Below are 15,533 nucleotides of genomic sequence, written 5' to 3' on the forward strand. Positions count from 1 at the left end.
CGCGAAACTTGCTAATTAGCACATTATTAGGAAAGGCCATTTGCAAAGATTCATTTTAAAAACCTTGTACTCACTTTTTCTGGAGGTGAAGCTGGATCACGAATGATTCGTGCGAAAGACGCATTTAGGTAGATGGAGGGCGTATTCCCTTCAGAACAAAACCTAATCCTCTTCAGCCGCTCAGATGACGGGAGTAAATGACTACTGCTGTGTTCACTATTACATCCAGCAACAAAACACCTCAATCGCTTCGGAATCATTCTTGTCTACATTTGCTCCGGCAGTGAAACAACTGATGACAGCTCACTCAGGACGGGTCTGAGGTAAGACACCAGTGCAGTCTGTGTTGAAAGGCTGCTGTCAATCAACAATCGTGGGAGGGGCCTCCGTCCATGTGACCTCACACGGACAGACTGCTCGATTTGAGAGAGGGGTAAAGATTTAACGAGATTACAAAAAAAAAAAAAAACATGGTGGATTTTTATCATTATAAGGTGGTTGTGTATACACACTGCCAACACACATTTCAGTACAATCAACTTGTAAAAGTGCATGTAGCATTATATGACCCCTTTAAGTAATTGTAATTTTCTTTATTTTTTAGGTCAAGCAATGTAATATAACTACATGAACTTTACTTTCTGTCATTATTTTTTCCAGTTTGTTCTTCTCGAAGACACTAGACGAGACAACCGCAATAGGTGATTGTAAGCTACAGCCAGCTTGTACATCTGCAGGTTCTTGTGTCTGTGTGTGTGTGTGTTGGAGAGCTATTGAGTTCAGCTGGCATCACTGCTCTGCGTTACTTGTGCTACTCATGCTCTCCTGTGTGGATCTGGATGGATGACAACACTGGCTCATTTTCCCTCTTTAATGCTAGGATTACTGCCTTTCGCCTTCATTTGATTAGACAACCCAGGGCCTTGATTGCGAAAAGGCCGATTTGTTTTGTGGCCCTCAAAGGTAATCACCAGCATCATTGTGTCCCTCCTTCTGCAATTGTAAGGTCTTCCTGCCGCACACAGAAAAGGTGCTGTCTTCAATTGCCCCTCGCCTCCCTCCCCCTACCACCCCTCTCTCTGAATTAAATCCTATTAAATTAGCCTTCACTCTCCCATGCAGTTGTTTTTGTTTGGCTTGTGTAAAGATTCTAGCTGTGTGTGCCTCCTCCATGAGTGAAAAGTGGATTATGTTTTCCTCCCCTCCTCCACATTTTGTTGCCAGTCAGAAGTAAAAGGGTTCGTACACCTCGCACATTTGGCTGGATTTTAAGCGTTGATTGGCTGCCGTCCACATGCGGAGTTTGTTACAGAGAATTTGGCATGCTAATGAAAATTGCGGTGTTATTGCTGTAGTGCTGTCAAATCAAGCTAAGAGCCACAGACCCTAAAGTGCCAGGGATACCCCACGTATTTAAGCTCAATTGCTGCTGTTCCGACAAGAAACACGGAGCTCGCCTGTTAGTCGGCACAGTTCATCTGGTGTCACTGCAGAAAATGGGGAGAGTTGTGCTTCCAGTTACTGAGAAATGTTCCCCATCATTTGTAATCATGCATCACTGTTCCAACAGCTTTCTTTTTGCCATATTCAAGTAAATATACATGCCTAAAATAAAGCACAAAATTTACTATGGAACAACGTTCAACTAAATGTTTAGTTAGGCTTCACAACTTCAGTGAAGTCATTTGCCAAATAAAATGTTAAAATAAATAAATTAATAAAATTTAAAAACATTTTATTTTAAAATGACTAGCAACATATTTATTTTAAAATGTGATTACTTAATGCATTTTAAATCGCTGAATTGTTGTTATTGTTAATAATCATAATAATATTTATATTATGTATTATGATGTATTATTTATTATTAACTAATTTATTTATGAAGTCAAATCTGTATGTATTTTAATTATTGTTGTTTATCATGTTATTTATTCATTTTAGTTTAACTAATTTATTTCTAAAGCCAAATACTTGATGCATTATTAATTATAGAATTGTTTTGTTATTAATAATAATAATGTTTATATTATTATTTTGTTATCATGTATTATTTATTTAATTGTTTATTTTAAGTCAGTTATTTAATGATATTTATTATTGTTATTATTAATAATAATGTTAATATTATTTGTGTTATTTATTATTCATTTTATTGTTAAACTAATTTTATTTTAATGTCAACTGTTTTATGTATTTGTAATTATTATCATTATTATTAATAATAATGTATATTATTAATAATTAATATTTATTATTATGTGTTACATATATTTAAACAAATTTATTATCTAAAATTACTTATCGAAATTTAAGTACTTGAAAAGCTTTGTTGCAATTTTCTGAAATAGGCGAGTTGTGATTTTCTTGTCGTGGGTAATGATTTAGCATGAGTAATGAATGAAAAGTGTCGCATTATATAAAATTATCTTCACTGCAATGCATATTAAGCCAAATAAGACACAAAAAAATGTGATGAATCACAGAGACTCTTTCGGGGGTCTCCGCTAGATCACCTCTTGTATTTACAGTGCTTTATTTGTGCACCGTGTGTTTGCCAATTAGGAACTCACCACTGTTAGACACCCAATTTTCTGCCCTAGCTGGGTAGTTAGCGCTCATATTAGGATGAGTCTCTCTGCGATCACTTTCCAATCTCCTGGTTGGCGGGGTGCCGCATCGGGCTAATTTAAGGGAATTATTGTGATTGTTTCCATAACGCTGATCAGATTATTGCCCAGCGGGGCCCACTTGCCCTGGTACACTTATTCCTTCTCTCATTCTCTCTCTCTCTGTCTTTCTCCTCTACTTTCATTTTTAAAGTGACTATTAGTAATGAGGATGAAATTAGTGTTGAAAAAATAAATAGAAGAGAGAAAATGTGTCAGTTATTTTAAAATTTGTATTCATTTCTTTGTTCCAATATCACCAGCTTAGTTTTCTGAATTTGTTCTTTCCGATGGAAGATTATAGATATGTGTATAAACTAGAGTGACCAGAAATGAATACAATATACATCATCTACATTTCAAGTAGATATAAATATCAAATCAAATGAAAGCAGTGCTTTGAAACTCATATGCAACAAGGTTCAATTTGAGGGCATACTGTAGGCAGCTCTCTCGATTCTGGTGTTAAAATGCTAATAAAGCCACAGATGACGTCATTCCCTTCCTAATATCATTCTTTCAACTATCCTGCCCAAGGCCTTTCCTCGGCCTCAGCGAGTTTGAGTGGCCTGATGTTTTGATCAATGGTGTCTTTTCTATCCTTCTTGGCCTTCGTTTGCTCCTCCAGAATAGCCTAACTCATTAATGTAATGAACTTTATAATTACTTTGCCTCGCTAAGAGGAATGAGTCCCATTTAATAAGATGTGATTGGCCTTTATTTCATTTACTTGGCCTGGGCGCTCCACTTGTGGCCATTTTCCATCTCAATAAACTCCTTATCCTTCAAACAGTCAATACCCTTCTTGTATCAGAAGGAAGAGACACTCTCCTGAAGTGACAGTTTGGGTCTCTGTTTTTATGGGCTGTTATATATCCTGTGGTGAGTCAAGCCTTCACCAGAACTTCCTTTTGAAATGGTGCTAATGATGCTCTGTGACTCAAGGCAGTTCATGCAAGTTTTATGACAAAGACACACATAGATATCAAAATGTATTTTTTTGATTTTTGGTGCTTTTCTCTTGTAATAAAATTGCCTTTGGATTGCTTGGTATAGTTATCACACGTAATTTCAGACAGCCATCGCATTTACAAAATAACACATTTGCATTTGGAAAAAGTAATGTGATTTTGTAATTCTGGTTCTATAAACAGAAAAGTGGCTGTAGCGGGAAGTGGGGAGGAGAGGGAGGATTTCATTTTCTTCCTATTTAGAGTTGCCAGACAGCATTAAATAAGGATGCAGTTGCAGTGCACTGTATTCACCCTCCTTAATTAACACTTACCACAGTAGATATAAGGCAAGCTCATTCTTGCCTCTGTATAATAGAACCATTACAGATGCAGGATTTCTGGACAATGATGCCTTTTCCGGGCAAAACGTCTTTTTTACGCTTTCTTTTCACGCAACTTGTGCGAGTTATAATACTTCTGTCTTGGGTTTTGTCTCAGGCTGTTCCAAAAACGTAAAATAAAACAAAAAATAAGATAAATGTATATTTTATAGATACAGATTAAATATGTTAATTTATTTTATTTGTTTATTTGAATAAAATACAGTTAAATGCAATTCAATATTTTATTTTATTTATTGATTATAAAGTAGTTTACGGTAGCCTATATCAGAAGCCCCTTCAGCTGGTAATGGAGGTTTTGGTGATGAAACGTTTGAATGTTTGTCATTTTTTTGATTTTTGGTTTCACTCAACTGACACGGTTTGTGTCCTTAGCTTGGCATGCTAAATAAACTAAATAAAAAAATGTAACCGTGTTAAGGATGCACATTAAATTTATTTAAAACAAATTGGCTGTTAAATGAAGTGTAAACTTTTACCCGCAGATATGTTGCTTTATCCAAATATGAAAGTGAATGCTTTTGAGATTTAATTGTGTATTCCATAGTTTCCATCCTTCACCTGAGGAAGGTTGAGACTGATGAAACCGTTCTCCATGCAGTGCTGTAGACTGACCCACAGGTGTCTCTCTTTTTCTTCCCTAGTGCTGCACTGTATCTGTCCTCTCATTCCAGACCACACTCTTCCTCTGAAAATAGAAAAGCTGTATCTTACAAAACACCGAGCCCATCTCTATAGTCATTCAGTGCACAGACCCTTTGGACTACGAGATCTGGCGGCGTGAGCCACACAAAAATACAGGCGGCCATAATAATGTCCCTTGTGCATGAGAGCAATCTTGCACGTTCTCGCGCACGTCTGTCCACTGATGCGAGCGGCTCTCATTTTCTGGTAAATTGCGAGGCTGTACAGGTGTAATACAACGTCTGGGCGGAGAGCTGAAATTTGGAGGATGTTACAAGCGTATGTTAATGTTTAGCAGTGCATCTTCTCTCTCTGATGGTGATTGCTGTTGCCACTATGTCTGGACACACACAGCTGTATTTACTGTAATATATTCTGCAGACCCAGAGCAAAGTAATGTAGAATTGAACAGGAGACATCTCTTTATGGCCATCATTAACATTAACCCCAGAAAGCGACAGGGGAAGGCAGAAGGTTAATCCTGTGCACTTTAATGGATCGAGACAGTTATAATAAATAACAGCTTACATCTGTATCTCAGTTGATTGATGCCCGGGCAGATATTATAGGAAACTAGTTGGCACAAAATGTTATTTTTATTATTTGTTTGTGTTTCAGCATTAATTCATGCACATGCTGTATTTGCCTGTATTTTTGCATTAGATTTATCATATAATGTGATTTTGTCAAACCCACAGTCTAGACTTGGCTTAAGCCTTGGTGCTCTTGCAGTCAATTCAAGTTCGAATCTCACTTGCAACATTCTCTAATTCCACTCTCCTCTGCTCCATCATTCTCAATGATGGTGCTGATTGCCAAACCAATTTAGCTTGTCAAAAGCCAAATAAATTAATAAAACTGGGTAAAATATACATATTACTTAATAGACAAAGGTGAATGTTATATTTAAGAGAGAAACACTTCCTGGCTTCTTTTTTGAGCAGACTTTTATCTTCCCTTGCTTCTGTGGAACACAAAAGATCAGCTCCATACCATGGACATAATTGGGGTCCAAAACAACACTAGTCCCCATTGTCTTTCATTGTATGAAGAAAATACAATTTTAAAGATATCTTCTTTTGTGTTCCATTTGGAAATTAGAAGATTTGGTGATTAAATGATGATGGAATTTTCATTTTTTGCATGAAAAATCCCTTTAAGCCTGTAGAGAAACTCAATAAGGAATCTGTTGGAAGTGTTTCTAGACTTCCTGAGGTGAGGACGAATTATTTCAGCCTCCTCTTCCCCTGCAATAGTACCTAGCACTGCTTTTGCTCAGTTTTTAAATTACACAGGTGGACAGGGGTGGCAGATTCTGTCCTGCAGCCAGTCAGCTGCTTTGCTCCTGGAAGCTGCCCAGATGCCCTCTGAACCCTGGCAAGGTGGCAAAGCCTTCTCATAGGGTGGGAGGAGAGCAGCAGGTTGCCCAAGCTTATCTCAGAAGAGTGGATTTATGCAGGGGGAAGACATTGAGTGATCCTGATGCATAGCTTTGGCAAGAGGCTCCTCATCCGTCCTATTATGCTTGCCCCCTCCTGCTGTCTCTCCTTCAGAATTCAAGTACCTGTGTCTCCTTTTAGTGAATGTCAGCACCAAACTCAGTGTAGATGCTGAGAAGCAGGCCAGATGAGAGATATCAGCAGATCCCAATGTTCTTGCCATCTTTTCCTGCTAATCAGCCCTAAGAAACCTTTTAATCATTTTGACAGCTCTTTTCTGTCCCTGGCGCCGGAGCAGGTTTAAGATGGTACAGATGGTGTCTCTGGCTAGGCTGAGGAGATTCTTCAGGAAATGTAATATGCTGACACTACGGTGCCACCATTGGAAAAAGTGGTCAAACCAAATATTTCCTTTTTTTGTGTTTCACAGAAATCTCACAGGTACTGTACTGCACACTGAATGCATCATTCTGTATTTTCATCCCCCGGAATTGTAGTTGGACAGTGTCACCAGATGCCAGGTTGTGCCACCAGATTGCATACATTCATAGAAAGAAATGTATTCGAAGTTTAAAGAGTGTGTGACCCTATTTGCACTTTGTTTTTCTAATGCTATAGGCTCCTGGTTAAAGGACATAATTTATTATTCATAACCTGCTAAACTGGCTAATGTGTGTTACCTGCCATGGTTGATTTTCACCCACATGTGAAGAGTTGGCAGATGTTAATTTCATACCCTGATCAGATTATGAAACCAAATATTTCCCTTACTTTGTGTTTTCAGGTAGCCTTCCGTTAGCTAGTTAGAATAGTATTATAGTTATAGTTATCTCTATGTAGCATCAATGGTTCTATAAAGAATCTTTAACATCCATGGAACCTTTCCATTGCACAAAAGGTTCTTTATAGTGGAAAAACGTTCTTCAGATACATGTACATTTTCTTTATACTAAGAAAGAACCCGTTCTTTACTAATCTTGGGGAACCCAAAATAGATCTTTTTAAGACATCACTTCTTTTGGAACCTTTTATTTTTTAAGAGTGTAAACTGGTTTTGTGATTTTAGCTGGTTTAAAATAGTCTCCCAATCCATGCTGGTCTAGCTGGGCAGCCAGCTGAAAAGTGCCCATAACCCTCTGTAAAGCTAGCTAACAGAAAGACCTGACCAGACTGGGAGACCAGCTAAGATCAGAAAATCCATTTGGGCTGGTTTCTTTTTTCTTTTTTTCTCAGTAGTGACGACAATGCGCTACGTTTTTGATCAGGCAGTGAGGAAGGAGGATGTCAAACAAACTCACGAGAAAACTATTTCATGAAGTGATAATTCATATAATACAATGTGATTAGTATGGAAACCTATTTTTTTTTTAAAAATTAACCATTAAGGTCCACCCGTCCGTCAGTCAGTAAGAAGACTGTATGAAAACATGCAAATAAGATTGTACAAATTCATACGAATTAGCCACAAATTCAACAAAGTAGTTACAAGTTACCATAAGACTTAGTTGGGTGAATTATATTTCTGCATTAAACAAATATCTGATTAATTTCCAGTATTATTTACTGGCCTGCTTTTGTACTTCAACTTCTGCATATCTGCTCACATTTGCCTGCAGACATATACACACAGCACACAGTTTTGCCCAGAATTGTGGTGCACAGATTTGTAGACAGAGCGAGTAGTGTGTGTGTAGATTCCATCGCCATTCAATGCATCTGTAGACACCAGCAACCGTGTCACACCGACCCTCTGCTGCTTTCCACAATGCTGCGTTGTGTCGCCACGGAAATTGAAATAATGATAATGTGTCCCTCTGACTGCATCAAAGTATTGCCACTTCAAAAAAAGCCGGGAGGCATGAAATGCAAATGACAATGTGGAGCAGATGGATTGAGTGCCGTTGCCTTGGCCCCAATGAATCTTAAAGGAGGGGCTGGATGTGAAAGTGTGTGTGCTAGACAGGTGACAGGGTGACAGGGTACTGACTATGGGGGGTATTTGCAGGTCTTCTGTTTACGCCTTGCACACAGATTGATCATAACTAAAGTTGTGTCATGAGCTGTCCTTGATGTTGTAGTGTTCGAACTTGACCCTGTCTCTGCAAGTTGTTTATGCTATCTGTGCTCCTTTGCTTATATGGAGCCAGCTGCAATTAGCTAATCAGGCCACTGTTTTGACTAACTAGTTTACAGTTGGCTTTTAGCAATGTAGAGTGCGTGTGGAGGGATCAAATGTCCCCTCAAGGGTACTGCAACCTTAAATCACCTACATTGTGGGGATTTCAAGAAAAATTGTTTAATAAACATACAAAATATGTGGAATGTGGAACCAAATCTATAATAAAATGTTCTTGACTTTCTTATATGTATAGTTAAGCTCAGTATAAAAACCTCACCATGACAGAAAGCCAATCACATATATGTGTTTCTTTGAATAGTATGCTATTCTTGTGGGGGGGAAATTTCTGTAAATGGCTCCAAAAGAATAGCAAAAAAGCTTCATAAATGAACTAAAACACGTCTTATTTTTATTGTAATCTTGTCAAAACATTTATTTACTGTAAATTTCAAATTTATTTAAAGGATTGTTCATCCAAAAATGAAAATTCTGTCATTATTTACTCACCCTTATGTTCTTCCATCACTATAGGGCCTTTCACACCGCAGGAACCTTTTCATAGTACCTGAACTAATTGTGGTACTACCCACTTTTTGGCGTGTTCGCACCGCAGGAACTAGGAACGCTTTTAGTTCCAGGAACTCTGTTTGGAGGAACTAAATTAGCTTCTACTTCAGAGTAGGGTCTAAAACAGTTCTAGGAACTATCTGTGACGTAAGTGTACGCCGATTGGCTAAATGCGTATGAAAACGCCTCACCTGCCATGATTTAAAACACTGTAAACAAAAGCCGCTTTTCCACTATCGGGCCGAACAGTTCTCTTTGCTTAACCATTCCGTTCCGTGCCGATCCGGGCCAGTCAACACGGATACGGTTTTGTTTTCCACTGCGGGGCTGATAACGGATCTCTTTGGAATGCAATTCAAATGCGTCAGTCGTTGCCATGGTAACACAAGTGTTTACATATGACATGAGGTGTAAATAACCACCGCGTTATGGAGGATGATCAGAAATTTCTTTAGATTTTATTACTAATTTGTGTTTACATTGCTCAAAATAGCGCGCTTAGCAAGCTACGGAGAAACTAGCAGCCAGGCAACAGACAAGTGACAGATCCTGAGTGGCGAGGTCACGCACACGCACTCTACCAGCACGGCTCAGTACGGTTGTCTAACCGTGCCGAGAATTCCGGGCCGAGAACGGTTTGTAATCGTGCCGCGCCATACCAGGCTCACGTGGAAAAACAACTGGAACCGTACCTGACCGTTCTTAGAACCGCTCAGCCCGACAGTGGAAAAGCGGCTATATAGTGTGTGAACATTCGTCTATGGTGTTTTGTGCTTCTATCAGCCTCAATGAAATGTAGCACTGCAAGTTGTCGTTGGAGATTCTTAAGCTGTGTTCACACTGTAGCCCCATTCACATTACAAGCGACATGAAGCGGCACAATCCCATTCATTTCAATGGAGAGCTGGCAATTTCCGGCGACACGAGCGACAGTGAGCGATAGCGACTGTTGGCGACCGGATGGGGTGTGTCCAGCGACGAATGCCCAACATTTTTGATGCTCACGGCTGCTCTCAACGCTTTCTCCGTGCCGCTTTCAATCCCATAATACACCGCGCGAGCTTTTAAGCTCAACTTCCATAGGAATGAATTGAAAATGCTCGCTCCGCTCGCTACTTGCCAGTGGAAACACACCGTAAAGGCCTGTTCACACTACAAGTGACACGCATCGAAAAAGCGACACGATCCAATTCATTTCAATGGAGAGCTGGCGATTTCCGGCGACACGAGTAACAGCGACCGGATGGGGCGTGTCCAGTGACGCGACAAAGTTCAGAATCCTTCAACTTTATGCAAATGAAGAGCGACTTTCGGGAGCGACAGCCAATAGGAAAGAAGACGGTTGAGCTCCTGTGATCGTTCTCCTCTCAGCCGGAGATAAACATACACAATGGAAGAAAGTAGGCTCTGTTTCTCATTCATTTTTGTTCGTATGTACGGATATAATTTAGATTTAGATTATATTTAGTCTTTTGCCTCTAAAATGTTTGAACTTAGCGGCAAGAAACCTGACTCGCTGTCAAGGCAACCAGTAGTGGGAACGCCCACTAGCGACCTCATCGCCAGCCCCAGACTACAGCCGATGGCAAACTAAAACATTTGCGTTCTGCGCATGCGTGAGAGGAACGAGCTGTCCATATCAGCAGCTATCAATAGTATATATTCATCGAAACAAAGATATACGCAGTTTTCGCGTACATATGATACGCATCTACACCACAACCCTAATCCTACCCATCACGTAGCATAGACACGCCAAAGTCCATTTTTGCGTATCAACACCACGAGTTTTCGTTTTTATTTGGCGTACTATTATACGCACTTTCGTGAGATCGGGTTGGAAAGATCACGTAACATTTAAATAGCCTTCTGTCTGTACCGCCTTCATTTACATGCTTGTTTTAATCACTTGTGCTTTAATTCTAGGGCACTGACTCGTTAGCTAAACTGAACATCCAATCAAGAGTTCTCACTCATGCCGACGGTCCAGACGGCCCCGACGCAACAGGCAAACTACCGCCGACGTGAGCCCGACAAGAGCCAACGAGTAGAACACACCAAACAAACTAGCCCGACCGTCGCTCGCCGTCAGCCCGACGTTGCCAGATGGCCGACCGTCGGCCTTAAGGATTCTGAACTTTGTCGTGTCGTTGGACACGCCCCATCCGGTCGCCAACGGTCGCTATCGCTCGCTGTTGCTCGTATCGCCGGAAATCGCCAGCTCTCCATTGAAATTAATGGGATCGTGTCGCTTTGTCGCTGCGTGTCGCTTGTAGTGTGAACGGGCCTTTACGGTGCATTTCCACTGGCACGTAGCGAGCGGAGCGAGCGTTTTCAATTCATTCCTCTGGAAGTTGAGCTTAAACGCTCGCACGGTGTATTATGGGATTGAAAGCGGTGCGAAGAAAGCATTGAGAGCGCCGAGAGCGTCAAAAATGTTGGGCATTCCTTGACTTTATGCAAATGTCAAGCAAAAAACGCAGGGTGACCATCGCTGTGAAAAGAGGAAGATGAAACGCAAACATGGGTGTAAACATTGTTTTAAGAGGCATGCTCTGCCCTAAATTTGACACGCCCCAAAGCAGTGGCATTGTAGCGTTACCAGCGGCACTGAGCACAGATTTGACACTGTAGTGGAAACGCACCGTTAGTCCTCCTTTCCGTTCTTTCAATGGCTTCTATGTCCATTATTGTGAAACCCGCGAGACACAAGAAAAACACAGCTCTGATCACAGCATCCTCCATCCTCCTGTTGTTAACGTTGTTCTTCTTTGTTTACGTTGTTGAACACCGCGTACAAATGACGTCGCTGTCGACCGGCTTACGTCACGTCCTAGTACCCGCTTGTCACGGTGCGAATGCAACCCTTAAAATGGTACTGGGAAATAGTTAGCGCAAAATCATCCCAGTACTTTAGTACTGCACTTTTAGTTCTGGAACTAAAGCAGTGCAAAAGGCCCTTATGTGACTTTCTTCTGTATAACAACTTTGGACCCCATGAACTTTCACTCTCTGGACAAAAATAATTTTTGTATAGGTATTCTGGTGCAACTTCACAAAAAGACAAAACAATTTTTAATTAATTAATTACTTTGTTTATTATTTATTTATTTGTTTATTACCTTCTTTACGACATTTATTTTCAACTTTTAATATTTCAATCTTTTATTTTCCACAAATAAAGGAATAACATGAGGGCGAGTAAATAATAAGTCTGTATAAGAACATATTGAAGTTATATTATTGCTTTAATAATTGTGAATATTAAATACTGTGAATATTACTTTCTTTATTTCTTTATTACTTTTTCTATTACTTTCTTTCTTTCTCCCTATATATATGAGAACAGTCCATTGAACTATTTGGAATAATATATGTTTAAAGCAAATGTATAAGCGAGAATTACATTATAATTGCTTATCATGACTGATTTAATCATTTCAATAACCAGTTTATGCATCATAGTCCTACTCCTTCCATATTTTTATTTCATTAATAGTGTTAAAATTGTACTGACCTCACAGCCATGATAAAATTTGTATGCTAAGTGCCGGTGACAAATGTTATCAATTGATAGCTATAAAATAACGCATTGAAAATAAATGTAGAAGAAAAATACTGAACACACTCTTTTATTGCTCAAAATCATTGTTTTGTTGAAAATGATACAATTGTTGTTTGTTTTTTCTCAGATACAACTTAGAGAGCATATGCTGTTTAAATGTCATCACGCTAACTTGTTTCTGATTTGTAGAAATGTAGTTTTGCAATTACCCTTCTGCTTACACATGACAATACAGAATCTTTAGTTTTGAAACTCAAAAATAATCATGAAATCTTACATTTCCCCCTGTAACATGTCATTGAAGATCTAGGTCTTGTTTTCTGTAAAAACGTGCACTGTTTTGTTGCCGACATCAAGAGTTTCCGTCTGACTGAGTAGAATGCGCAATACTCAGTCTTTAGTTGCCTTTAACAACAACAAGGAGAAAACAAATTCGTTTGATTTGTGTGTGTGTGTTTCTCTCTCTGTGTGTGTGTGTGTGTGTGTGTGTAATTACTGCAGTGGGGGAGATGGAGGCTGATGGGGTTGAAAGTGTGAGTGGTTAAACAGCAGTAGTCTCTGAACCAGCCTGCTGGAGGAGGGCTGTAATATATTAAAGGGGAGGCAGAGAGAAACAAATTATCCTGGTGTCTTTGTGTTGTTCTTGTCTCTCTCTCACACTCTTAGTGTTATATATTTTCACACCTCAGTGAATCCTCCCCATGCTTGCTTTCTCTCTCTCTCCCCCACTTCATTTCTCTCATGTGCCCTGCTACGCTTGCTCTCTGTCACTCCTTTTCTCCTGTTCTATCTCACTCTCTGTCTCGCTCGCTCTCGCTTGCAACATATCTCTCCCTCCGTCTTGCTTCCTTTCCTTTGCGCACACAGTCTCTCTCTCTCTTTCTCTCTCTCTCTCGCTCTCAGGTCATGTTACAGCAGCACCAGTAGAAATGATAGGAGGAAGGCGTGAGGTTGTTATTTGCATAGAAATAGCACGACGCCCCAGGCAGCTTGGGAGAAGGACACAGAGATCATTTGTCTAAAATTTTAATGAAAACTTTTGCTGAGGCAGAGATTTTTTTCTTTCTCCTCAGTCTCAACCCCCCCTCCCCGTACAGTCTTCACTACACCCTGCTGCCACCTCCCATCTTCTCTTTCCCCCATGGTGAATTAACGCGGCTCGATTTAAAATTAGATGACACATCGCAAATCGCTGCATGCCAGGATGCAATAACATGTAAATTTCAATTTGCAGGCTCTAATAGAAGTGCGTGTCGTGGCCGTGCTGAATGGGGAGGCTGCTGCGGTGGGCTGGGACGTGCCGTCTTCTCCCCATTGTGTGCGTGTCAAAGCCCAAGCTGGCCGGAGACTTCATCTTGCACCGGAGCTTTTTTTCCGGATGGCTCTTAGACCAGCTCAGCATGGGTTCAGAATGAGGACGGATCTGTGGAAAGGAAAACTGTGTGTGGACTGTGCACAGCCTTTGTCACTGGGCCGCAGGGTTCGGTATGCAGACGCACGCACAAATACAACATAACCCAGATAACCTGGCGGCTGCTCTGGGGTCACAGGCTTATTGCGTATTGTTGAAACTTTCTCTCCCCAAAGTTTACTTTACAGAGCAGTGGATCAATGAAGAGCAGAAGAGCGAACCTCCTCCATTTTTTATTATTTGCTACAAACATTTGTCCATAGACTTTTTTTTTTCTTTTTTGAGAATGTGGAAATAAGACTGACAGTTTAGGAACAGAAGAACAAGTCATGCTACAAAAAAAAAAAAAAACTTAATATTTATGTCTTGTTTTCTAGTGGTGGAAATATTATTAAACTATATAAATAACATCAAAATTAATAAAAACAGATTTAGATTTAGACATTTAAGCATAAAACTAATTTTCTAATTTTCTAATTTTTAGGTTTAGGATTAGATAGATAGATAGATAGATAGATAGATAGATAGATAGATAGATAGATATTTTACAAATATGTTATGTTTTAAGCATAAACAAGATTTTTTAAGGCTTAGGAATAAAACAAGAAAAAAAATTATTTAAGAAAAATAAACTTAATCCAAGATGCGTCCTCTGAAAACAAAATGATATCTTTTGTAATTCTGGCTCTCAAGTGAACAGTTTACTGGAAAACTAATTGAAAAATGATTAATAAAAGGATTTTCAGTGTTTTACTGGCTGCACAACATTGGCTGAACATGTAATCCATTCCTAAAAACATATTTTCAAAAAATACATACTGTATAAACAGATTCATAAATGCTTTAGGAAATGATTTCCTTCAGAAAAAAGGATCATGACATTATCATAATAACATATTGACTGTACATCCAACTTTGACTCTATAACCTATAAGGTCTGTGAGCTTTGTAACTCAGAGCTTTTTGGAAGTTTTTGAAAAACAGTAGTTGTGTAGTATCCGTACAGATAAGAGTACAGTATTTCTGGGAGTTTCTTTCTCTAGCAGTGTGATTGTTTTTGTGTATGTGTCATGTTGGGCTGTGGCTCCTTTCTCTCAGAGTGCCCTTGGCGTTGTGTGACTCTCTCCCTCCGTGCCAGCAGGGCTGATGCTGGGCATTTGAGCGGTGGCGTGGCTGATATGGTTAGACAGGGCATGGGGCGCTGTGCCAAGACAGTGCCAGCATCTACCTCTGACCTGCTGGCACTTGATCAGCACGCTTGTGCCATCCAGCCTGCTAACACCCCACTGTACGCAGCGGGACCCAACAGCAAGCCCTGTCCTGCTCCACTACTGTAAGTAGAGAGGACAATAACAGAGAGACTGAGAGAGAAACAAAGACAAGGAAGAAGGAGAGACTCTGTTGGCACATATCAAACTTTCAGTCGAATTTTAATTTTACATTCAGATTAATTATTTGAATTCATTGTAAATAGTCACATATATACTGTGCTTCTTATAGTCGGCATGAAATGGAAATGAATTGGAAATTCATCAGTTTTACACATGCATGTGTTAGATATTATTGTGAACAATATATCCATGCATTTTCTTTTTTTTTTTTTTTTTTTAATCAAAATATAATAACTGGATCTTCCAGTGAAAACAACAGACTTCTCTCTGGTGACGTATGCAGAACTTCTACAAATATTTAGTCCACTTAAATCCCAACTATGCAGGCTCTATC

The 15,533-nt window shown here is 39.6% G+C and overlaps 1 long non-coding RNA gene across 1 annotated transcript; it reads left to right on the top strand.

Moving 5' to 3' along the window:
- The first annotated feature begins 659 nt into the window (after positions 1–659).
- LOC131554134 (uncharacterized) lies at positions 660–15,170 on the top strand. Its single transcript, XR_009274345.1, has 3 exons — positions 660–701; positions 13,632–13,882; positions 14,950–15,170. It is a non-coding gene; the product is annotated as an uncharacterized LOC131554134 (long non-coding RNA).
- Positions 15,171–15,533: the final 363 nt, after the last annotated feature.

The sequence above is a fragment of the Onychostoma macrolepis genome, chromosome 15 (genome assembly GCF_012432095.1).
Source record: "Onychostoma macrolepis isolate SWU-2019 chromosome 15, ASM1243209v1, whole genome shotgun sequence".
NCBI classification, from domain to species: Eukaryota; Metazoa; Chordata; class Actinopteri; order Cypriniformes; family Cyprinidae; genus Onychostoma; species Onychostoma macrolepis.